The following is a 26,004-nucleotide window of genomic DNA, read 5'->3' on the forward strand; positions in this document are numbered from 1 at the left end:
AGGATTCTCTGGAACAGCATAGGTAGACAACCAGACATCCTAGGTGGTCCTAATGTATCAAACAGCCAATCTGTGGCACGCAGTGATGGACAGAGAGTAGGCATGATAGTAGTTGAAAAGGATGAAGAGAAGAGGGATTTCCGGAGTCCCTGAAGAATGGAGGGGCAAGACACCAACACAGCAGGGAGAAACATAACCAAACCATGAAGTAACAGTCACCCATAGAAGTACATGTGCTGATGATAGCAAAGATTTGGAAGCAATCTAGTTTCCCACGGAGAGAGGATTGGGCAAAGAACTATGGTATATCTACTTTATAGAATACTACTCAGACATTAAAAAGAATGAAATTCTACCATTTCAAACAAAGTGGTCCCAACAGGAAACTATCATGCTCAGTGAAATAAATCAATCCCAAAAGAACAAATATCACATGTTCTATTATAAGACAAATTTCCTAGGCCTGACATAAAAGCCTAGTGGCTAAATCCTGACCTTGCATCTACCAGGATCCCATATAGGTGCCAGTTCATATCCCAGGTCATCCGCTTCCATCCAGCTCCCTGCTTGTGTCCTGGGAATGCTGCAGAGGATGGCCAAAAGCCTTGGAAACTTGTTCCCACATGGGGGATCCAGAAGAATCTCCTGGTTTCAGATTGGCTCACCTCTGGCTTTTGCAGCCACTTGGGGACTGAACCAACTTACAGAAGATCTGTATCTCTGTATCTCCTTCTCTCTGTATATCTGCCTTTCCAATAAAAATTTTTAAAGATTTATTAATTTTATTACAGCCAGATATACAGAGAGGAGGGGAGATAGAGAGGAAGATCTTCCGTCCGCTGATTCACTCCCCAAGTGAGCCGCAACGGACCGATGTGCGCAGATCCGATGCCGGGAACCTGGAACCTCTTCCAGGTCTCCCACGCGGGTGCAGGGTCCCAATGCATTGGGCCGTCCTCAACTGCCCTCCCAGGCCACAAGCAGGGAGCTGGATGGGAAGTGGAGCTGCCGGGATTAGAACTGGCGCCCATATGGGATCCCGGGGCTTTCAAGGCGAGGACTTTAGCCGCTAGGCCACGCTGCCGGGCCCCCAATAAAAAATTTTAAGACAGCCTTCCTACAAAATACAAACAGAAAGATATTACCTAAATTATATTCTCATAAATTAGTAGTGTACTTGAGACAGAAATATTTCAAAGAACAAAAGGCCTACGATAAAACTGTTAATATAGCATGAGAAAGGATACCTCTATAATGGAAAAAATAAAATTAAAAAAAAAAGAAATTTACTTGAGACTGTTCGGTCCTGGACTTTTCTTTGATGGGAGATTTTTAACTAGTGTCTCAATTTTGTTACTTGATTGAAAAAAATCTAAATTGACTACAATCTTTTTTATTCAAAAAAAGTGACATATGTTCAGGAATTTTCCATTTCTTCAAAGTTTTCCACTTTAACATAGTTATTCATAGCAGTTTATAGGGATCCTTTGTACATTGTGTTGCTTGTGATGTCTCCTCTTTTTTCATTTCCCATTTTGTGAGTATTTCTCTTTGTTATTCTGGCTAAGGTTTTTTAAAAACATGGCTTTTCTTTTTTTGTTTGTTTTTATTGGAAAGGCAGATTTACAGAGAGGAGGAGAGACAGAAAGATCTTCTATCCACTGGTTCACTCCCCAGGTTGCCACAGTTGCTGGAGCTGAACTGATCTGAAGCCAGGAGCTTCATCTGGGTCTCCCACGCAGGTGCAGAGTCCCAAAGACTTGGGCCATCCTCTACTGTTTTCCCAGGCCATGAGCAGGGATGTGGAAGGGAAGTGGAGTAGCTGAGATATGAACCAGTGCCCATATGGGATCTCTGTGTTTGCAAGGCAATGACTGTACCATCATGCTGGGTCCAGCTTTTCCTTGTCTTGATTCTCTATTTCATTCCTCCTGCTAAGTTGGTGTTTAGCTTGTTTTTGCCTAAGTCGTTGAGATGCATTATTGGTTATCTGAAATCTTCCTTTTTAAATGTATGAACACATCACTATAAATATGCTTCTTAATGCTACTGGTTAATTTGTTTTCACTTCCATTTGTTTAAAGAAATTGCCATTTCCTCTTTGATTGCTTCATATGATCCATCTTTCAGGAGCATATTCCATTTCATGTTTTTACGGTATTCTATTTCTTTTCTTATTGATATCTGGTTTTATGCCATTGGAGAAAATATGTGCCATGATTTGTTTTTTAATTTACTAAAAGCTGATTTGTCTATCCTAGAGAATGCTCCATTTGCTGATGAGAACATATATTCTGTAGCTTTTGGATGCAATGTTTGTAAATATGTCTGATTCATTTGCAATATGGAATGGTTCAGTTCTCATGGACCTTTGTTGGTAATGTGTCTGAATAATCTGTCCACTGATGACAATGGGAGACATAGACCCTGACACAACAGAGACTTCAGTATCCCATGCTTTATTCATCTGATATTCCTTTACCCATGCATACAATCACCACAAAGTTTATTTGTTGGAAAAGACAACTTGTTTCAATATTAGTAACTTCTCTGAATGGCTTAATCTGCAGATGTTTTGATGTCACATCTTAAATCCTTGTCATATCTTAAATCCTTACAATGATTCTGAAATATGAGGCAAAAAGACTAGTTAAGTGTTTTTTATATTACTAAGTGATGGTTCCCTGAGAAGAATATGAGATAAATTCCATGTTTACAACATCCATCTTCCAAGGACATGCAGTGGATCATCCAAAAGAATGCTTTTCACAAGTTTGCTCCTAACTGTAGTTGTGGTGTACAACAGAAGCAACAGCAAATGGTTGGACATTTTGCTATTTTTTCCTAAGCAACTGAACTTTTGCTCGATGTAAGACTTAATGTAGAAAATAAAGTATGAAATTGGATGCTGAAACCTGCAGTAGAGCTGTTTTGGAAGCTAAGTGAAACCACAAAAGGAAATTCCCATGTTTATTTTCCAACTGATACTAATTGGTTTTCATTTTCCATGGTTCCTGGAGGAAGCAATTTTACATGCTGAGGAGTAACTCATGCCCAATAAACCTCCGTGCTTGATTTGAAAATATGAGCTATGATTCTGGTTCTCCTGACCATTGTCCAGGTTACTGGGAAGCTTTTTTTTCTTTACCTTTTATAGAAGTCTTCTTTAACCAGACATACTCAAAATACAACACTTTTTTCAGACTGACTGTGCCAAGCCATGACGGTCTGTAAAAGTAACCAACATCAAGTAACAGATTTTCTTTTCTCATCTGGCCTTTGGCCTAGTGATTATGACAGTACTAATGATACCAACATTCTATATCAAAGTGCCTTGGTTCAGGTCCTGGAGTTGCACTCAATTCTACCTTCTCCTAACATATATCCTGGGAAAGCATCAGTGATGGTTGGAATGATTGGATACCTGCCAGCCATGTTAGACATAGATCGGGCCATTCAACATGGCCAGTCACTCCTGGCTGTTGTGCTATTAAGGCATTTGAGCAGTGGGCTAGTAAATGAGAGACTCAAACTAGATGATGGTGTCAATTTCCTAAGGCTGTCATAACACATTATGACAAACTTAAACTGATAGGAATTTAAGTATCTTGAAGGCTTAAACCCCAAAACAAGGTATAGGTAATACCATCTTCCATCTGCAGGCTCTAGGAAATAATCCTTCCTGCCCCTTCCTAGCTTTGATGGCTTTCAGCAATACTTTGTTGTAGCTATGTCATGCTAGCCTCTTCCTGTCTTTACATGGCTTTTTTTCTTCATGTGTATGTTTGTGTCTTTGTTCCTCTGACATCAATCATTGATTAGATTTAGGATCTACTAATCCCATTTCTTTCTCATCTCTATTCGTAAGTATGTATACAATGACCCGATTTTCAAATAAGGTCAAGTTCAGATTCTGAGTTTCCAGGCAGGCATATATTTGGAGGTGGGGGAGGGTTAATCTACCCAGCTATCCAACCCACTGCACTGGGCAAAAATTGTGTCACATGACCTTTACACCTGCGAGATGCTTTTCTTGCAAGAGAAACCTGGGAATTTCTTAGACACAGCGAAGAGAAGACAGATTTACTGAGACAGATAATGGAGAGAAGAGAGGAAGAAAGGAAGAAGGGAGGAAATGTGGAGGGGGAGACATAGAAATACATTCTAGAAGGAAAGAAGAAGTAGGGCTAAAGATTACCTTTTACCAGTTTGCTGCTGCCAGGCACATCATGATACTCTGTCTTTCTGTGTGCAATGGACATGCTCTAATCACCTGTCCTAACATTCTGCTACAGCCCCCCCAACACACACACACTATGGAGGTACGCCTAAAAATGTAAATCAGCAAGACAGGAGAGTCAACAGTGTGCAATTGTCGGGTTGGGGCCATAGTGCTCATATTCCCCAAAATAATTTGTTCTGAGATTTGGTAACCAGCTTGTCCTTTTAAAGTTAGTCATTTTGTGGTTTGCCTTCCAACTGTTAATGTTGTGTATCTTTCATTGATCAAGCCAAAATGCAGAACAGTTATTTTCCAGTGGCAGTCAAGTAATGTGAATATTTAGCTGATTTTATGTCATCAAAGAAATGCTTGTTTCTAAAATAGTGCCTTGTAAAAGACATTTGCCATATCACAAAGGTAATGGTGCTGATTCAATCCAAAGTAAAATGTAGCTTTGAAGCTAGCTACATTCTTTGGATATGTATTAGGAATTGCTTATAACACATATTGAGGGAAAGGATAAGGAAGGCACAGAACATTCAGGTTTTAGCAGAGAAAATGGACAGATTTTAGGTAAACCACAAGACACAATATTGTCCAGAGTTTTGTCATCTGTTGAATTCAAACAATGTTAGGATTAACAGTCATTAATTAGGTCAAGATCACTGATGGTCAATGAATGTGAGCAGACAGATTTTATGACTATTGTTCATGTCTGAGGAGCGCTGTAAAGGTGGCTTTGACTTGAAATTTTTCATGATGTCAAAAGACAGAGGTGAGGTATTAATCCAAGAGAGACACTATCTGGCAAAGAATCACCGTGACAGGTCTCCCATCCTCCATCCCACCACCTCACTCAAAGAAAATCAGATCAATGTAGTTTACTACAAGTAGACGTGGAAAGCACATTATGCACCAAATATAAAGGAATGTAGCTACTAAATTCCCAAAAGACAAAACACGTCAGTCTCAAAGGCCGTACTATCACATGGCATTAGCAAATGTAGATTTCAGTATATGAGAAAAATGATCATGAAGTAGCTGTTCTACCTAAAATGGCTACATTCCACTTCATTATTCCTTGATTTGATTCCCAATTGCAGTTCCCAATTCAAGCTTCTTCCCAGTGTGGATTACTGGAGGCATTGATAATGGCCCAAATACTTGAGCAGAAACACTAGGAACTGAAGGTTATGAAAAACAGCCCATGTAATGGAGTGGAAAATAACTGTTGAAAATATCATTTGCTATAATAAAACTTTAAGTTGAATGAGAAGGATTCAAAGCAGAATATTGCATTGGCGAGCTGCCTAAAACTAGCCGTTTTTAGTGAGGTATTAAAAAGGAGCTGGAAATCACTTATGCACAAGCAGAATTTACTGAGGATTGGGAAATCAAAAAATTACTTGAAAGATTGGAATTGAAAATGATTGCCAAGTCAGGGCTGTGGCCATTAGAACAGACTCACCAAAAAGGGGGGTGCGGAAAGGCCAAGTCTAGAATACTGTTGGCATAAGCAATGGTAGAAAGTTTAATAATCAGTTGTCTAGATATACTAAGAAGTTTCCTTGAGTATCTACTTTTATGCAGCTGTAGATACGTTTTGTAAATTTTCATTGATTCCTGCAACTCTTGTCTCCATTACATGCTCCACTTGTAAGATTTCAAGTGTACGTTTGCCTTATTTTTTGTTTTGCATTCTTGATGGAGGTTGTCCATATTAGAGCGAACATACATTTGTCCTTTGAGAATTGGCTCATCTCATTGAGCATAAATGGTCTCCAATTGAGACCATTGGTTGCAAATGGTAAAATTTCATTGTTTTAAATAGCTGAGTAGTATTCCATAGACTTACCACAGTATCTTTTATCGACTTTTCCTTCAGTGGGCATCAAGGTTGTTTTCGTGTTTTTGTAAGTGTTGATTGTGTTGCAGTGAATACAGGGATAGAGGTTGCTTTTTGATTTGTAGATCAGTTTTTTGGATATATTCCCAGGAGTGAGATTGTTGGGTCATGTGGTAGGTGAATTTTTGATTACCTGGAAATTCTACCTATGGACTTCCATAGTGGCTGCACTAGTCTACAGTCCCACCAACAGGGGAGTAGGGAACCTTTTCCCCAACATCCTTGTCAGCAGGTGTTATTGGCAGTTTTCTATTTGTAGACCATTCTCACTGGGGTTAAATGGAACTTCGGTGTAATTTTTATTTGGATTTTCCTTATTGCTAGGGAGTTTGAGCATTTTTTTCATAGTTCTTTAGCCATTTGTATTTGTTCCTCTGAAAACTCATTTCCTTTGCCCACTTCTTAACTGATTTAATATTACTATGTTTCTGGAGTTCTTTGTATATTCTGGATATTAGGCCCGTCTGTGTAGTATGCAGATTTTCTCTCACTCTGTTGTTGCATTTTTACTTTGCTGATTGTTTCTTTTGCTGTGCAGTAGCTTCTTAGTTTGATGTAGTCTCATTTTAGTTTTTAAAATATTCATCTTGACTAAGTTTTTGATGATTTCTCTAGGAAGTGTGCACCTACACCTATACCTTGTAGAGTATTTTCTATGTTTTCTTCTAATAGTTGAAGAGATCAACTTTTTCCCCAGGAATGTTTTCTATTCTCTTGTAAATTAGATGACTGTATTTATGTAAGGACTCTGTGCTGGTGTTTCTATTTGCTCCATTAACTTCTTTGTTTCTGAACTGTTACCAGGCTATTTTGATTACTACTGCCGTATTATTATGTCCTAATGTCTGGAATTGTGATCCCTCTAGCTAGATTCTTAATCTTCAAAAATAGTTTTGACTATTCATGTTCTCTTGCATTTCCAGACAAAATTTTGTATCATTTTTTCAAGTTCTGTGAAAAATGTTCTTGGGATTTTGATCGGGATCACATTGAATCTTTGTATTACTTTTGATAATATGTACATTCTGATAATGTTGACTCTGCCTTTCCCCGAGCGTTGGATAGTTCACTATTTCTTTGTCGTCTTTTCTTATATTTTTTCAATGTTTTGGGATTTTCCTCATACAGACCTTCTACGTCTTTAGTTAGGTTTATCCCAAGGTATTTAAGTGTCTTCTCTGTTATTCTTTTCTCTGTTGTTCTAATTGTTTTTCAGCCCTGGAGTTTTTTGTATATACTAGAGCCACTGATTTCTGTTCATTTATTTTCTACCTTGCCACTTTCCTAAATTCTCTTTTAAACTCTTACAGTCTCTTCATTGAATCTTTTGGTTCTCCTATGTACAGAATCATGTAGTCTGAAAACAGTTAAATGTCCTCTTTGGCAATTGAAGTCCTTTAATTCATTTTTTGTTTAATAGCTCTAGCGAGGACTTCCAGGACTATGTTAAATAGCAGTAGTGATAGTGGACATCCTTGTCTGGTTCCAGATCTTAGTGGGAAGGTTTTCAATCTTTCCCCATGCAGTATGATGCTGGCGTTGGGTTTTTCATAAATTGCTTTGTGTTGTAGAATGTTCCCTCTATGCCTATCTTAGAGTTTTTAGCATGAAGTAGTGTTGTATTTCATCAGATGCTTTCTCTGAATCTATTGAAACTATCATGGTTTTTCTTCAGTTTCTTGATGTGCTGTATCACATTTATAGATTTGCATGTTAAGCTATCCCTGCATGGCAGGGAGAGAACCCACCTGGTCCAGGTGGATGATCTGTCTGATGTTAATGTTATATTCTGTTGGCTAGTATTTTGTTGAAGGTTTCGCCTCTGTTAATCAGGGATATTGGTTTATAGTTTTCTTTCTCTGCCGCATCTCTGTCTTGTTTCAGTATTAGAGTCATGTTAGCCTCAGAAAGTTTCTTTCTGTTGTGAGTAGTTTATCAGGAACTGGGATCAGTTCTATTTGTAATGCTTTGTAGAATTCAGCAGTGAAACTGGCTCTGGGCTATATTTTGCTGGGAGGTGTTTAGTTGCTGATTTGATCCTTGCCTTGGTTATAGGTTTTAGATGTTATGCTGCCTCATGATACCATTTTATTACATGGTATGTGTCCAGGAATCTATCCATTTCTTGAAAGCCTTCTGATTTGTTGGTGTATAGCTTGTTGCAGTAACTTCTGATTATTCTCTGTATGGCCGTTGTATGTTTTTCATGTTCCATTTTTCATCTCTGATCCTATACTTGTCTTCTGCTTTTTCTTTTTTAAATCAGTTGGTCAAGTGGGGTGTCTAGTCTATTTTCTCAAAGAACCAACTCTCTGTTTCATTGATTTTGTGTATTCTTTTGCTCTCTGTTTGGTTCATGTCCTCTTTCTTATTTCTTTATTCTGTTGCTCTTGGGATTGTTACGCTGTTGCTTCTCTAGCTCCCTCAGATGTATGCTTAGTCATTTATCTGGTGTTTTTTATGTTTTCTAATACAGACATGAATTGCATTAAATTTGCCTCTTAACACTGCCTTGGCAGATAGCCATAGGTTTTGGTATATTGTAGTTGAGTATTTATTGGTTTCGAACAATTTTTCTAATTTCCCCTTTGATTTCTTCTCTAATCATTGCTTATTCAGTGGCATGTTGTTCAGCTTTCAAGATTTCACAAACGATTTACAAATTTTCTGGGGTATTTTGATTTACTAGTCTCTAGTTTCACTCCATGGTGTATGGTATGAAGATGTATGGAAAGAATTCAATCTTCTAAAAATTGCTGAGGCTTGTTTTGTGACATATAACATGGTCAGTCTTGGAGAGGGTTTCATGGACAGCTGAAAAAAGTGTATTTAGTGTCTGGGATGAAAGGTTCTATAAATATTAAATCCATTTGTTCTATTTTCTGTGTGAGATCTGTTGCTTTCTTGCTGAGTTTCTGTCTCATTGGTCTGTCCAATGATGTTAATGAATTGTTAAGGTTTCCCATTATTGTATTGGCATTTATATTTTCCTTTAGGTCCATCAGTAAGTTTTTCATGTGACTATGTGCCCTTCTATTTGGTGTGTATACAGTTAATACTGCTACTGCTTCTTGCTGAGTAGGTCCTTTTATTTTGTAGTGTCCCACCTCATCTCTTTGGTGTTTTCATGATGAAGTCTATATGCTCTGATATTAGAATGGCTGCACCAGTTCTTTTTCCTTTCCATTAACATGAAATAGTCTTTCTTTTTTAAATTTAATGTTTTATAATTAATACATAGTTGATGAGGGTATGAAGGGTCAAGGGCTACAGGAAAGTGAGTGAGACCATTGTTTTTACATTCACTTTTCTTCCTGATATCTGGAGGAAGGGGGAAGATAAGGGGAGAAGCCCCACCCAGCCTCCCAACCATCATAGGGTCCCCAAATTGAGGCATGATCCGAGGGTCCTGTTCCAGTGGTTTTGATAGTTCAACAGTTCTGAATTACTGTTGATATCACCACTCCAATCATGATAAAATCTTTCCAGAATCCACTGGCTGACATACTCCACTTTTGAGTCTCCATTTGCCCAGGTATTCACTGCCAACACTTGGTTGGGGTAGTTGATCGATTCCTTCTGCCCTCCTTCCTCTGTCATGGTACCAGGTATCTTCTGCAGGCTCCAGTGTACTTCCATATCTTCCATCTGCATCTCGATATGCTGTCCACTGATCCATCTAAGCCACTGAAGAGGCCCAGTTCACAGTCAGACCTTGGAACCTGCAATTCTCTCCATGGTTGGGTCCCCAAGTCCAGCAGTTCAGCTCGGGGGATTCCCAAAGAAACCTCATCTGAGGTGATCCCAGACCTGATTCTTCTGTATGCATGCCAACACAGGGTCAAGCACAGTCCATTACCCAAATTAGCCTACGCACACACTGGAAGTTGCAATTGCTGGGTCAGTTCTGTCTCCAGCCCTGTTTTCAGCTCTGCCTTCTATGCAAAATAATTGGTGTTGCAGTGCAGCCTGATCCTGCCCACGACACACTTGGCCCTCACAGAAATCGGTGGGAGCTGCAGCCTAGTTGAAGCAACCCACAATAACCCCCACCAGACCTACCCCCTGCCCTAGTTTCTATGCTTGCCAGCATGAACAGCAGAATGGTCCAGTTTGTCCCACATCCCATTCAGCTCTTGGACATCTCAATGGATATTTAAGCCTTATTCACCCAACTGGCACCACTATCCAGTCCACATTGGTGTCAGCAAGTGCCACTCTGTCTAGCCATGCCTGCCCCTAGTCCTGGTTTCCATGCTCACAAGTGGGAGTTGCAGCCCAACAGAGAGGTACCCACTATTTCCCTAGTAGGCTCACTCCAACTCCAGAATCTTGGAATCTCTAGGTGGTTTTGCAGTTTAGCTTGACAGTTTGCCTCCCCCCACCCCTTTCCAGCAGCTGTTTCAGTGGCATTTGCCAGCCAGCCCATACCCACTTGGGCTTATTCATGCACCAGTAGATACAGTCTGTCCAGCCTGGCTTTCCCAGATCCAGCTTACATGCAGGCCAACAGGTGTTGTAGCCCTGCCCAGCCTGGTCTGTCCCCAATTCCAGCTTTCATGCTCACCAGTGGAAGTGGTAGTCCAGCAGGGGAGTTCCATGCAGGACCCTACTAGGTTTGCTCCCTCTTCCCTGGGTCTCACATGTGCTGGTTGGGCGCTGCAGTTCAGTCTGGTATGGCCCGCCTCACCTTAGCATTTGCCATTGGATGCTGTAGCCTGACCAAACCTAGCCTCTCCCCCCCACCACTCCAGCTCATGCTGTTGAGGGATATAGCCCAGCCAGCCTCCAATCCCTGCCCTAATGTGAACTGGCTGATATTGCAGCCCAACCTGGAATGACCCACACACCATTCTGGTTTTCAGATTTACTACTGGGTGACAGGAACTGGCCCAGCCTGGCTCATCCCAGATCTGCACGAAAAGTATGCCAGTCGATACCATAACCTGGCTTGGTCTGGACTGCTCCCTTTCTTGGTCTTGAACTCAACTGCACAGACTGCATCCCAACAGAGGAGTTACCCAAGCTCCTCCATCAGAATCTCTCCCCATGCCAGATCTTGGGCACAATGATGCATCCATGGGCCAGCCCAACTCCTGTCCTAGCAGGAACAGTAGCCTTTCCTGACTGACCCTTACCCATTCCGGTTCTTATTTTTGGGTGCTGGTCCTACTGACACAGCTCATGCATGCCTCAGTGGAGGCAGAGACCTAGCCCAACCCATGCTATACCACCCTGGTTCTCATGAGCACCAGTGGGTGCTGGAGTCTAGCCCAGTCTGTCACACACCAGACCAATGCCATGGGACACTGTAGCCATCTGGTTATTCTTCACCCACTGGTTATTCCAGACCAGACTGCAGCCCCATTCCAGCCTCTGTGCTCACCAATGGGAACCACAAACCAGCCAGGGCATCCCCTTGGCTCTGCAACCAGGCCTGTTCCCAGCCACAGTTCTTGGACGTGCCAGAGGTTGCTCTGACCCAGCTTGGCATAGCCACTCACCTGTCTTGGCCTTTGCCTTAGGATGCTGTAGCCTGGCCTGGCCCAGCTGGCCCCCAGTCTTAACTCTTGCTACTGGGTGTTGCAACATGACCCTGCTCAGTCTGCTCCAATCAGAGGCTCATGCAGACTGGTAGGTGTGACAGCCTAGCCTGGCATGAGCTGCACTCCATCCTGGTTTCTGCACTTGTCAGAGGGCTAAGGTTTGCTTGGCCCATCCAGGTCAGGTCTCTTCAAAAACCAACTTACACACTTGGCAACAGATGGAGCTACCTTGGCCAGCCTGCCCAACACTCATACCTGGACCACATGCTCACCAGTAGGAACTATGACCCACTAAGAGTTTCTCAAGTTCCCCCCTCAGTCCACTCCCAGACCAAGATCTCACACATGCTAGGGGATGCTAGATCCTTCCCAGGCATGGCCTGCCCCATCCATCCTGGCCTTCGTACAAGCCGGTAGATGTTGTGGCCTGCCCCACACAGTTTTAGGGCACTCATGCAGGTGCTGTAGCCTGGACATGCCCGCCTGTTCCCAGCCCCAGTACCCATGTGTGTTGGTAGTTCCATGCTCATGCTTAGCTCAGGCCATCTCCATCCCAACTCTCAAGCTAACTAGCAGGACTTATAATTCCATAGGGTTGTGCCCACATACCCCCTGCAGAATCCACACTTGGACCTGCATGCTAGTTGATGTCATGGCCCAGTTTAATGTGACCCCATCTCCTGATCTGACACTCACTGTCAGGTAATGCTCTTTATTTGTTACAATCCATTAATTTTGTGGATTTTCAGACATTTATTTATTTGAAAATTTATAGGAGAGAGTGAGTACAAGCTTGATCTTCCATCCAATGGTTCACACCAGTTCCCAAATTGCTGTAATGGCCAGAGCTGGGCTTATCCAAAGCCAGGAGCCAGAAACCAGGAGCTTCTCCAGGTTTCCCATGTGGATGCAAGGCCATGAACTTGAGCTATCCTCCACTGCTCTTTCAGGCACTTTAGCAGGAAGATAGAGAGTAGAGTAGCCAGACTGAAATCAGCACTCATATGGGATGCCGATACTTCAGGCTTTACCCACAATGGGCTGGTCATAGTCACAAATAAGGCAGCCACAAATGAGAAAAAGTATTCATGTGGAAACACATAACTAAAATATTTATTATGCAGAAAAATAAATTCTAGGTAATTCAAGAATGTAAGTAAGAAAGATATTTAAAGCATTAAATAAAACTAGGAGAAATACCTTATAATTTCTTTAATAACCAAAAGTACAATAACAGTTACTAATTTTATTAAATTTTAAAACTCAGAGGTTCAACAAAACTCATCACATATTAACAAATTTCAAAGCATGGGCTGGAATAAATTTTTGAAATGAGTATTGCTGTCATCAAAACATTTTTTTCAAAAGTATATAGAAACATCACAATCAAAAAATTAAATCATGAAAAGTAGGTGAAGAATATAAGCAGATTGTTCACCAAAGAAAAATCCAAATGGCTAGTAGTCACATAAAAGTATGCCAATTCTCACTAGTAATCCTAGAAATGACAACAAATATCATACTATGTGTGTAAAAATGCCAAGTTTAAAGAAAATAGACAACATTAATCTTGGTGAAGATGTGGATAATCATGATGGGATTGTAAATTGACACAACTCTTTGGAGGAGAGTCTAGTGAGAATAAAATCTGAAATACTTACTTTTCTGTGTGTTGAAACAAACACCGACGTCAAGCAAACTTCTCTGTCTTTGTGTTAGACAAATCCAAAACCAGGCACACTTCTTAAGTCTCTTGGTGAGTAATACTTGGCTACTAGCTTCTGGAAATATTTGCTCCTGAAAGATAGGATTGTGAAGCCATGAATGTAACATATTAAAGCTATCAACTTGCACATCAAGGTTGCTGCAAGAGCTTCGCCTGACTGAGACCACCAATCTAAAAGGGCTATGCCATATAGTCTGCCCAATACAAATCAGTGCTCTGGGGGATAGTGTCAAAGCACAATGGGGGAAGTTAGAGCTTATGTTGGAGCATCCCATGTCAGAGTCCAAGCTGCTGCACCAGGGAGAATGCTGGAAGATGATTAAGTACTTGGGCCCCTGACACCCATGAGATTGGGATGAAGAGTATAATGGAGTCTAGCATATTGAGAAGTGAAGATGCATCGAAATATGCATCTCTACTTCTGAAGAAAAGATGCACTCCTAATGAAACCATTAAATACACTTTGACAATAGGATACTAGATTTTCCTCCTTCACCAATACCTGCAATGCCATGATACACTTAAATAGCAGAATGTTTGACTTGTGTTACTAAAGGACTATACTATTTTATTATAAGAGAGAATGGTGGGAAGATGCAGGATGGGGAGGGAAGAAGGATAAGTGGAAGGTGGAATCCCTATACTTACAAAACTGTATCATGGAAAATAGCAATGATAAAACTATCATGGAAAATAATATTTAAAACCCATTGTTCCAACTAGTCTAATAATAATTCTTAATCTGAGACTTGAAAATATCAGTGCATTAAAGTGTTTGTTGATTTATGTTAAATATGTAAATATTGTTGTTTTTCTTTGACCAGCATTCCATTAGAATGCTTACTGTCATTCTGTAGACAGAACAGAGGCAGGTATCCAGCACAGTGTGAAGTTGCTGCTTGGGAGGCCCACATCCTGTGTCAGAGTTCCATGTTCAGTTCCTGCTTCTGATTGCACTTCTTGCTAATGCATCCCCTGGGAGGCAGGAAGTAATGGTTCAAGTCCCTAAACCACTCTTGTAGAAGACTGAAGTGAGTGGGCTTCAGTCTAGCCCAGCCCTGGCTGTAGCCAGCTTTTGGAAAATCAACTCGAAGGAGAATGCACTCTCTCCATCTGCTTTTCAAATAAAATTAAAGGGACTGGTATTGTGATAGAGTGGGTTAAGCTGCTTCCTTTGACACTGATCTCCCATTACAGAGCACTGGTAACAGTCCTGACTGCTCTGTTTTCCATCCAGCTCCTGCTAAAGAATCTGGGAAAGCAGCAGATGATAGCCCTAAGTCCCTGGGTCCCTGCCACCCATGTGGGTGACTCAGAAGTTCCAGGTTCCTGGCTTCAGAATAGCTCAGCCAAAGCTCTGTGGCTATTTGGGGAGTGAACCAGCAAATGGAAGATCTCTTTGTCTCTTCCTCTCATTGTAACTTCTCAAACAAACCCTTAACAAAATAAAATGAAAACAAAAAATACCCAATCTGATTCTTTAGAATTTTTATATCAGGAAATTATGGAGTACAGTGCTTCTTAGAAGAAACAAAAGAAACTACACCAGAGCCACAACTGCCTCTGCCCTGGGCCATCCAGGATTATTTAAGCTTCTTAATTTCTCCCTTCCTCTTTTTCATTTAGCCACAAGGGATGTCCAGAAATGGAAACAGAGGAGGGCCTAACGTTCTCATGCCTCGTTTGAGGAAAGGATGGATCTGAAGAAAAAAGTTGCCAAGATAGCACTGGGTGGGCTATAGGAGACTGAGGGATGCATCAGGGTGAGCCTTCATTTTCAGACCCTTCTGTGGCCTTACAGTTGGAATGCCTTCACCAATCCCATGCTAGGATCCCAACTGGTTTTACTGTGACATGGAAACAGCCAACACTGAACTGTAAACTTGAGATAAGTTATAGCTCAAAGCAACCAGGACTCTAAGTGGGGTGTGCAGCTTCTCAGAGCAGTGGTTTGTATTGCCTTTTGAGATAGCTTGGCTCCACTAAGGATTATCCTCCAACTGGGTTATTGTTAAGCAGAATTGTGACTGCTTGTTTGATGGGAGCGGCTGCACTAAGCCTCCTGTTTCAATATCATGTAAACAGTGTCCAACCCCCTTCCCAGCTCTGGGCCTTCCCTCCTAGAAGACACTTTCTGATACATCCAGTGACATATGTGTAGTTTATTAAACACTACTATGTGTATAGTAGACAAATTTAAGTCTTATTTGAAACATCTAGTCTTTCTAAATGTTTAGAAATGCACAAAGTGTGAAAAGTAGAAGTAGTAAATAATATTTTGTATATATCCTCCTGTTAAATTCATATAAAATACTGTCTTTGGGAAATGGGATGATGAGCACCCTCTGAGCAGCATGCATGTCGTGTTTATGCTGCTTCAGCAACGAAGCAGCAGGAGTAAGTCTAAACACTGAGGTGTTTGCGGTGGGGCAAGGCTAACCACTGTCCATCCTGGGGGTGCATTTAATTTTTCTTTGTGTGTATAATGTACATAAAAGGCAAACAAAGCCTACTTTAAAAAATAGGCCCCATCTTCTCATTCGGTCTCTAGAATGAGTTCATTTTATAACACTTCCAGTTAAACTTAGGCTTCACTGATTATTTGAGCACAGAGACTCAAGAGGATGGATGTAGAATTGAATGAAAGTTGGAGATTTCTTATCCATTGGGGAACTGTCTTGCTTTTCTGGATTGCCTTTGGCAACATGCATTAGCTGCTGTTCCACAGTTCAGGTCATGAATGGTATTCGGAAATAGTGTTCAAACCTACTGACCTTCCTCCTAGTGGGTGTGTGAGAACATATCCAGTGACTTGTTTTATGTCCTCATTGTGTATAAGAGAACCTGGCTTGAAAAAATAACTGGATCAAGTCCACTGACTGCCTGTTCAGGAATTTATGTGGACCTAATTAATACGAAGCAGCAGGAAACAGATACCATACCACAATTACAACACTCTCCAGCTTGTCTCCTCTCCTCTACCATTTATTCTAAAGTTGCCAAAGAAAGCAGGTAACTCTTCCTTACAAGCAACCTTTGGTCACATCCAATTATGTTTGTTTTTAAGAGATCCTTTAGAGTCTGTGCCTTTGGGAATATGAATTAACTGAGCTAGATAGAAAATAGAACAACATTTGAAAGAATGGGCTTAATCAAGACCAATCAAATATCAAAATAATACAACCTTGTGTTATTTATATTGCACAGAAGCTATGGCATTGTTTATAGCTTGGTGTGATAGAAGTCTCTCTCTCATAATGTAAATATTTACTGAAGGCCACTTAGCAAAACTACTTTGAATTTTCTGGAAATTCTCTTTAACAGTGAGAAAAGTGACAATAATGTATTTTCAACTATTTTCAAGGACTTGTAAATGGGTTGAAATGTGTCTACCCAAACCACCCACTTGGCCATAAATGCTAAATGGATTCACCTAATGTGGCTGTACAATAGAGAACTTGAAGAAGTATGTTTATTGAATTATATATCAATATTGCATACTCTGAAAAACATGTTTTAAAATATCAAAAGCAAGTTGAATTTGAATGCCTCCAAAATAAGGCAGTTCATGGAGAAAACATTTCTTGGATATCTATAATTTCTCTTAATTTGATAAATATTTTTATGCCCAGTAGAACAGAGCATGGCCCTTGTATCTCATTTGAACAGCACATGCAAGATCTTCAAAGAGGGCATCTGTATAAAACTGAAACCATAAGGGGGGAAAAAGTGGTTCAAAGAAAGCACTATATAATGTCTGTGAGCCTTGCCTTCCAGGCTGCCTCCAGCATCTGTTTGGAGCTGTGTTCTCAATGCTGGATGCATCGAATCAAATAGGGAGTTTTGCAAACCAATTTAATATTTTCAAGTATTATTTTTCACAATACAGCTTGTCAGTATATGTGATTCTTCCCTGCCCTGCTCCTCTTCCCTCTCCATTTCCCTTCCCATCATGTTCCCCAGATTTAACACAGTAGTATATTCCCTTAGTAATAGTTTTCTTAATCCTTTGGAGTAGGACCTGAATTCATCTCTTGTTATCAGCTGGTTTCCATACAAATATTTCGTCAATGATTGTGATAACACAGTCCCTGTGTACCAGGCCTGTTGTGTGATAGAGGAAGACTGAAGCAAATAGATTTACTTGGCTTCAGAAAAACAAATGAAGTTTGTGTTTTCTCATGATACTTCCTATTCTTTTAAATGGTATGACACCATAGTTGGACAAGAGAAGTTCTACAGTGTCACATAACATGCTTTGCCTTGGAGAACTGAGATTTCTCCAATACCCAAACTGCTCTCGGCTAATTACCTAATGAGGAGCTTGTCAATAATGATGGTCTTTGCAACTTTTTGAATGGATTGGACTCTAAGGTGTCTATGCACTACTGTTACAGTTACTGTTAAATTCTAGCGGCAAGGAAATTTAACATGAAATTACTCAACAAATTTTAAGTAACTATTGTTAATTATAGATACAAATCTCTAAGGCTTATTTATGTTACTTAACTGAAACTTTGTAGCTGCAAAGTAAGTTTCTCATTTCCCTCTACTCCAAGACCCAGAAACCATCATCCCAGTCCTTAATTTTATGAATTTGATTATTTTTGATCCCTTGTGCGAATTGAATCATACAATCTTTACCAACTTATTTCTCATATCATAATAGCCTCAAAGTTTTAACTATGTTACTCTGTATTGCTGAATTTTCTTAATTTTAAGGATGAATGATATACTACTATATGTTCACACCACGTTTCTTCATTTATTGGTTGGTAGGCACTTACGTTGGTTCTATATCTTGGCTATAAACAATACAGCAATGCACATGGAAACACTAATATCTTTTTGAGTTTTAATTTTTTCAAATATGAGCCTAAGACTCAGATTGTATGATAGCTGTTTGCTTTATTTCTTGAGTAATCTCTGTACTGTTTCCCATACTCTCTGTGCTAAGGGCCTATATTCTCCATATCCTCACCAGCACTTACTATTTTTTGTGAATACCACACAGACGCATGAACTGGCATCTGACTGTGATTTTGATGTGTGTTTACTGATGATGAGCATATTATTATATACTTACCTTCTTGGAGATAAACTCTTTATCATCAGATAAGATTTTTCAAATGTTTTATTACATTCCTTAGGCTTCTTTTTCACTCTCTTAATGATTTTAGTTTGTGGCATGGTTTGCTCATTTTTGCCTTTGCTACCTGTGTTTTTATCCAGAAAGTAACTGAACAGACCAATGAGATAAACATTGCCTCATATTTTCTTATCTGTGTTTTACAGTCTAAGGTCTTACATTTAACTCCTGATTTCACTGAGTTCATGTTTATGTTTTGTAGGGTCTAGTATCATTTTCACATTTGAATGTAATGTTTCAACAGTATTATTTATTGAAGAGACAATCTTTTTTCCATTGTGTATTTTTGTGCTGCTACTGTGTAACTTTTATATATTCATTTTGAATCAAACATATTTATAACATAGAAAAGTGTAAAGGTGTAAGACATGTATACAATGCATGATGAAATTAGGGTAATTAACATTTCCAGCTCCTTAAATATTATTATTCCACCATGTTAAAAACCTTGGCATCTCTTCTAGTTCTTTATTAACTACAGAATCTTTGGTTGTATAGTCAGCCTATTCTGCTGTACAGTATTAGAATTTATGCCTCTTGTTTAATCTTTCTCCCCACGCCCCCGCCACCTACCCTGCAGTAGCCACTATTCTATTTTGTATGATTTCTATGAGACTGACTTTTCTAGTTTCCACACATGAAAGAGAACATATAGTATGTTCTTTCTGTGCCTATCATGTTTGACTTAATATCCAATAGTTCCATTCTTTTGCTGCAAATCAAAGAATTTTATTCTTTTGTGATTACATTCTTTTTCCATTCAATCATTGATAATTTTGGTTGATTCTGTATTTTCGCTGTTACGTATGGTGCTGTTATAAACATGAGAATATGTATATCTTTTTTTTTTCGAGTAAGGTTTATTTACTGGTTTGAAAAAAATAGAGTGGCAGAGATAGAAGGGGAGAAGCAGAGAGGAGAGAGAGAGAGTGAGTTATCATTCACTAGTTCATTCCCTGACTACAATTCACAGGGTTCATCCAGGCTGCAGTAAGCATCACGGAACCCAATCCTTTTCTCACACATGGGTAACACAGGCCCAAGTACTCAGACTTTCTTTCACTTTCTTCCAAGGCACATTAGCAGGGACCCAGGTCAGAAACAAGGTTGTGGGATTGAAACCGGCACTGTGAAACGGGGTGTCAGTGTTCTCTTAAGCTGCTGCACCCACAATGCCAGCCTCTGCAGTTATCTCTCTGACATGATTTCTTTTGGATATAAACCCAGTGGTGAGATTGAGTCATACGACAGCTCTGTTTTTGATTTGCTGAGGAATCTCTGTATTGCTTTTATTGTTTTGTGTATAGCTGTACTAATTCACACTTGTACCAACAGGATGTAGTTCTCCTTCCTCCACATCCTCAGAGAAAATTGTTGTTGTTTTACATTATACATTGTACTCGGGGCAAGATACCTTATTCTGGTTTGATTCATATGCCCTCTCCCCAGCAGATCTCAATTGCATAAATGGTGGCATACAAGCACTTCTATTTTTTTTTTTAAATATCTGTGTAAAGTTCCACTCAGAGGTCAAAGAGAAGTGTAATTCTCCTTTAGAACTAGAAAAATAATCTTCCATCATATTGATTCTAATCTAAAAATCCATTTCTTTCCTTAAAGCTCCTCGTAAGTTGTGATCCTGTTACAAAGATCAACAGACATATAAGCTGGGAAGCGGAGCAGGAAGCATCAACAGAAGGCATGGTAAGTGTGTTTATCCTCCAGTGTGCTAGAAACTAACATGTAAACACACAAGAGTGTATGTGCTGTGTATTTTGGGAATGTTCATAAACAGCATCAAAGAGAAACTCTACAAAGTCTCAGAAGGGTAGACATTCTTCCCATGAAACAATAATTTTTTTCAGGCTAACAGCTGTCACCTGGCACAATAAGTCTTTATGTAGTATACTCCACTTTAAAATCACCTGGAGAGTTTTCTTAAGAATTGTGCTCAGATTACTTCCTCACCTAGAACTCAAAATCACTGAAAGCTGATGTGGGAATTAATGATTTTTTAAATAATTGGTTAATTCTAGCATCTGCCTGGAGTTGGAAATCACTACTTCAGATAAAGGCATGAAGTAGTGGAGAGCTGCCTCTCCTGAGACACTGGAATAATCCTCCCACTTTCTAGGCAGCAAAAGGAAACTGCAGGCCTATAAAGTCGCGTGGGCTTCTCCAAGCTACAAGCAGAGTTAACCTAGCTTCCACGGGTCAAAGAAGGATGATGTTTTCCTTACTGGACACAGAGCCCACAACCTGTCCCCAAAATGTTTCTGCTGGCAGTCATGGTTCTAAGTGGTTCTTAGACTCTCTAGAAAGCAAGGTGTGTACTCTACAAACACAAATTCTCCATGGAGAAAATTCTCTGGAGTTGGCAAAGCACTCTAGTGTCTCATAAAGGATGAATTGCTATGGCAAAAGGCTCTTTTGATGGAGAGTCTACCTGCTGGAAAGTGAGATGATCATAGCTTCTGTCACCTTTTAGTTGTTTTCACTGGGTATGTTGCTTGGTCTCTCTAGCTCTTACTTTACTTCATCAGTCAGCATGTAAGATTGGTTGTCTCCAGTCATGTGTACATACAAAAAGCATGCACTGGACTCCAATGTTAGGCAAATAAAAGCTGGAATGGCCCTGAGCTGGGAATGGGGGGACCTGACACATCTTGATCATTTCCTACTCTTCTTCCTATGTTGGCTTCAAGGAGAACACAATGAGTTCCCCAGGGCAAGAATGAAAATTCTCTAGCTTGGGTCAGTCCTCCTCCTGTCTCATACTGTGCAATTTTTAGAAGAGTTTTGGGGCTATGACATGGACAATTATTTTCATAATAGTTTGGCATAGGCAGTGTAAAGTGAGTACTTATGTTTGTTTCCCTTTCACTGCTGATGAAGCTAATATTCTCCCTGTATAGGTGGCAAGTTAGTATTATTTAAGAACATCTTCAAAGATACCTATGGCAATTATGTCAGCCTGTCACTTTGAAAAAATAGAATAAACATTAAACATGGGTAATGCTAATTGCTTATTAAGTCACTGATATGCTTAAACTTCTGAGAAGCCCTCCTTTAAGTTCCCTAAAAAAGGGATAAGAATATCTGGAGAACTGCCCTTAGGTGATCCTAGTTGTAACCACTGAATTAGGACCATGTCTGGTCGTTTGATACCAAGTGCCTTGGTGTTTCTGATGAAACAGGATTCTTCCTCCCAAGTGCTTTGGTTTAAATTTGCCTTCCAGAATCCATGTGATGCGAGCCTAATTCCCCATGTGGCACTGTTGGGGGATGATGCTCCTTGAGAGGTACTGAGTCATGAGAGCTCTGACTTATGCAAGTGCTTCCTTTTCTTGCACTCCTGCCTCCCGCTCTCTGCTATATGATCACTGCAGCAAGACAGCCCTTAACACCTTGCAAACCTTGTTTGGAGGTGAATGTTGGAGAAAGCCAGGATTGCTGTGACAGACCATTAAGGTTGGTTCTGCTGAGGGCTTAGCTAAAGAAGGAGCTGCAGGGGAGGTCTGAAACTTTCTGTAGACTACCTTAAGTGTTCAAGATCAGAATGTATGGGGACCATAGCGGCAATTCTGATGACGTCTCAGATGGAAATGAAGACTGGAAACTGGGAAAAGGCGTTGTCACCAAGTTGTAAAGAAACAGGCCATAGAGTTCCCATGTCTGAGCACTTTATGGAAGGTAGAATGTAAGAGCAATGAACTAAATTTTAAGTATTTTCTGTGAGGAAGCTGTGTGGTTTATTTTATAGTAAGATGTGAGAGGAGAGAAGTGATACAAACAGAATCTAAAGGGAGGAGGAGCAGCCATTTGGCCTTTGTTTGAGATGCCAGTTAAGACACTTGGGTCCTATGTGGAAATATCTGGGTTTGATGGCTAGATCCAGCTTCTGAGTCCAATTTCCTATTTATGCAAACTATGAGAGGCCGTGGGGATGCTTCAAGTAGTTGGCTATCTGCCACTCAGAGAAGCTGTATTGAGTACTCAGTGTTGGGCTTTTGCCCCTAGTCATTCCAGCCATTTGGGAAGTGAACCAATGAGTGGGAACATTCGTTTTTCTCTCCCTCTCTCTCCCTTTATCTCTTACTTTCTTTCTCATTTATCTTCTCCCCTTCTCTCTTTACAATATTTTTTAAAGGTGCACTTATTTTTATTTGAAAGGCAGGTTAAAAGAGAAAATGAGAGATACAGACAGATCTCTCTTCCTCTGGTTTATTCCCCAAATGACCAAATGACCACAGTGGGTGGAAATGAGCTCATCTGAAGCCAGAAGCCAAGAGTTTCTTCCAGGTCTCCCCATAAGTGTGCAGGGATATAAGAACATGGGTCATCTTCCACTGCTTTCCCAGGTCATAATCAGGGAGGTGGATCTGAAGTGGAACATCCAGGACACAAACTGATACCCATATAGGATGCTAGCGCTACAGGTAGAGGATTAGCATGCTATGTCATCACGCCAGCCTTCCCCAAATTTCTCTCTCAAGTAAACATTTTATTTAGAAAAAATTAAGGAAGTCATAACATAGAAGTAAGGAAATTCCCCAGCATGGCCATTTTTAGGGATAAAAGCCAAAGATGCGATGAAGGGTTTCTTTGATAAACTGGTATGGATGAAAATGATCCGATCCAGGTGCTTCTCATCAAGAGAAAGGAAGATGTCCCTCAAGCATTTCAGAGAGCCTTGATGCTGCCTCTACCATCAGGGGCACAGAATTCCTGGGGATGAAGGGCAGAGGAGCTTTAGGAGATAGAAACAGGGCAATTCTGAGTCATCAGGGCTCAGTGTCACTTGACTACCAAAGCTATGGCTTAACCAGGTATAGGTGGCTTCAGTCACTTCTCTGGCGTGGCCTGCTCTGGGAACATCCACATGATGGTAATTCTGTAGGTACAGGGTGTGTGCAAGCTGTCTTGGCATGGTCACCTCCACCTAGATGTCAAGGATGCAGCAACAGCCTGCCACTGGATCAGAACTGCCTCACAGAGGCCCCCCAGGATCAATCCCTAGTGGAGCTATAGAGTCGGGTGGACCACTGAGGCCCCAGAACTGTGGAGGTATCATCTGGGAGAGGTGCAGACACAAGATTCTAACCCATAAGAGCTTCTATATGAGCTGAGCTCACTAAAGTCACAGAAATGGGGCTGCCTGAGGGCCCGCCCAAGTGTCTCTGGAGGTGGGACATGGAGTCCCAAAGATAATATTCAAACCTTAGGACTCCATGTTGCTCATTTTGATGAGTTTTGGGCTTTCTTGGGATCCATTACTCCTTCTGCCTTTTTCTTTCAAGTGGGAATTGCTGTCTTTCTGCCTTTCTCAGCAAAACAGATACTACTGGACACTATTATGCTTGGTGAATAAGCTATTCCAAAAATTAGTTGCCATATTTTTCTGATGTTGTCACTAATATATAGACTACAAAAAATGTATATAAATGAACTTGACATCTTGAAATTTGATTACTATGTTTAGTCTCAGTCTATACTCCTGTGAACAGAGTCTACCTGCTGTGTTTTTAAAATCTTTATTGATTTAGCATTTTATTATAAAGTAAATTGAAAACACGACATCATACAAGTTAAAAGAATAATAGGAAAGGAAAGAGAATGGGAGGGAAGATGGGAAGGGTCATTATGTTCTTAAAACTGAATACTTAAATAATACGTAAAATCCATTTTATTTAAATAAGTAACATCAAGCAAGATAGAAATCTATCCAATGCCCATCCCACTCTTGTATTTTGGAAGCATAGAACTACTTTTGTTTTCACAAGCTCAAAGCTGGAGGTAAACCTGTCCCAAGATAAATTACATTTTGATCTTCACTCAGACAATGTTTAGATAAGATTTCGGACTTAGACTTTAAGGTTAACACTAGGATGAATTGAGACTTTGGGGTTATTTTGATAGAATGAATGTTTTGCCTGAAAGAACAGCATACATTATAGGGAACACAGAGCATAGTGCTATAGCTTGAATGTGTCATCTGGAATTCATGTGTTAGGAACTTGGTCCCCAGTCTGCTGGAGTGGGAATTTGGACCTAACAGAAGATGCTTAGATCATGAAGGCTCTGCCTTCAAGAGTGGATTAGTGCCATACAACATGGGCATGAGGAAACTGGTTCTTCTCCCACCTTCATGCCCTTTGCCATGTGACAATTCAGTCAGGAAATGCCTTGGAAGATGCCAGAGCTTTGATCTTTGACTTTCTCAACCCCAGAACTGTAAGAAAATAACTTTCTCTTCTTTATAAATTACCAACGATCACAGTCTGTTATAGTAACATAAGTCAACCAAGTCAATAAGAGTTGGCATTTCCTTTTTAAATTCGCACTCACTTCACATTTTTTGGGCAGTTACTATAAAGAACATGGATTCTATATGATGAGATTTCTCAGGTTAGTGGAATGGGAGGAGGTGGCTGCCTCGTTCTTAATGGTCTTTGGAGCTGCAAGCACACAGGGCTAGACATTTGAGACGGGTTTCTCTAGGTTTTGTGAAGTCGGGGAGTTCTTCTGTCACTGTTGCTGCTGGGGACAGCTGGACCCAGCTCTCTATTTTCTCTCTACCCTAGACTTAAGTGAGCTTAAGACAACATACTGATGAAGAACAAGACACAAGCTGCCTGGTCAGGCACTGACAGGCAAACCCTGTGAATGAATAAGTCATAACTGCCCATGCCAAATGAACACTGAGGTTCCCACTTATTTGATTTTTTTTAAAGATTTTATTATTATTGGAAAGCCAGATATACAGAGAGGAGGAGAGACAGAGAGGAAGATCTTCCATCCGATGTTTCACTCCCCAAGTGAGCCACAACGGGCTGCTGCACGCCAATCCGATGCCGGGAACCAGGAACCTCTTCTGGGTCTCCCACGCGGGTGCAGGGTCCCAGTGCATTGGGCCGTCCTCAACTGCTTTCCCAGGCCACAAGCAGGGAGCTGGATGGGAAGTGGAGCTGCCGGGATTAGAACCGGCGCCCATATGGGATCCCAGGGCTTTCAAGGCGAGGACTTCAGCCGCTAGGCCACGCCGCCGGGCCCCACTTATTTGATTTTTAAAATCAGGCATCAGGACCTACTGCCATTGCTAAGGTTGTGATTACTATGCATTACTTTTCAGGAACAAAAAGCTAGTGGTAATGGTGATGGAAACTATTTTTTTTTAAGTTTTATTTTATTTTTATTGGAAAATCAGACATACAGAGAGGAGGAGAGACAGAGAGGAAGATCTCCATCCGATGATTCATTCCCCAAGTGAGCGCAATGGCCGGTGCTACACCGATTCGAAGCCAGGAGCCAGGAACTTCTTCCATGTCTCCCATGTGGGTGCAGAGTCCCAAAGCTTTGGGCTGTCCTCTGGATGGGAAGTGGAGCTGCCGGGATTAGAACCGGCACCATATGGCATCCCGGAGCGTTCAAGGCAAGGACTTTAGCTGCTAGGCC

General features: G+C 40.7%; 1 long non-coding RNA gene across 1 annotated transcript in view; it reads left to right on the forward strand.

Annotated features, from left to right (window-relative positions):
• Nucleotides 1–20,253, forward strand: part of LOC131480551 (uncharacterized) — a 178,124-nt gene extending 157,871 nt beyond the window's left edge. The window contains exon 3 of the long non-coding RNA XR_009245622.1: nucleotides 20,170–20,253. This is a non-coding gene — a long non-coding RNA (uncharacterized LOC131480551). The remainder of the gene's footprint in view (nucleotides 1–20,169) is intronic.
• The last annotated feature ends 5,751 nt before the right edge of the window (nucleotides 20,254–26,004 follow it).

The sequence above is a fragment of the Ochotona princeps genome, chromosome 6 (genome assembly GCF_030435755.1).
Source record: "Ochotona princeps isolate mOchPri1 chromosome 6, mOchPri1.hap1, whole genome shotgun sequence".
NCBI classification, from domain to species: Eukaryota; Metazoa; Chordata; class Mammalia; order Lagomorpha; family Ochotonidae; genus Ochotona; species Ochotona princeps.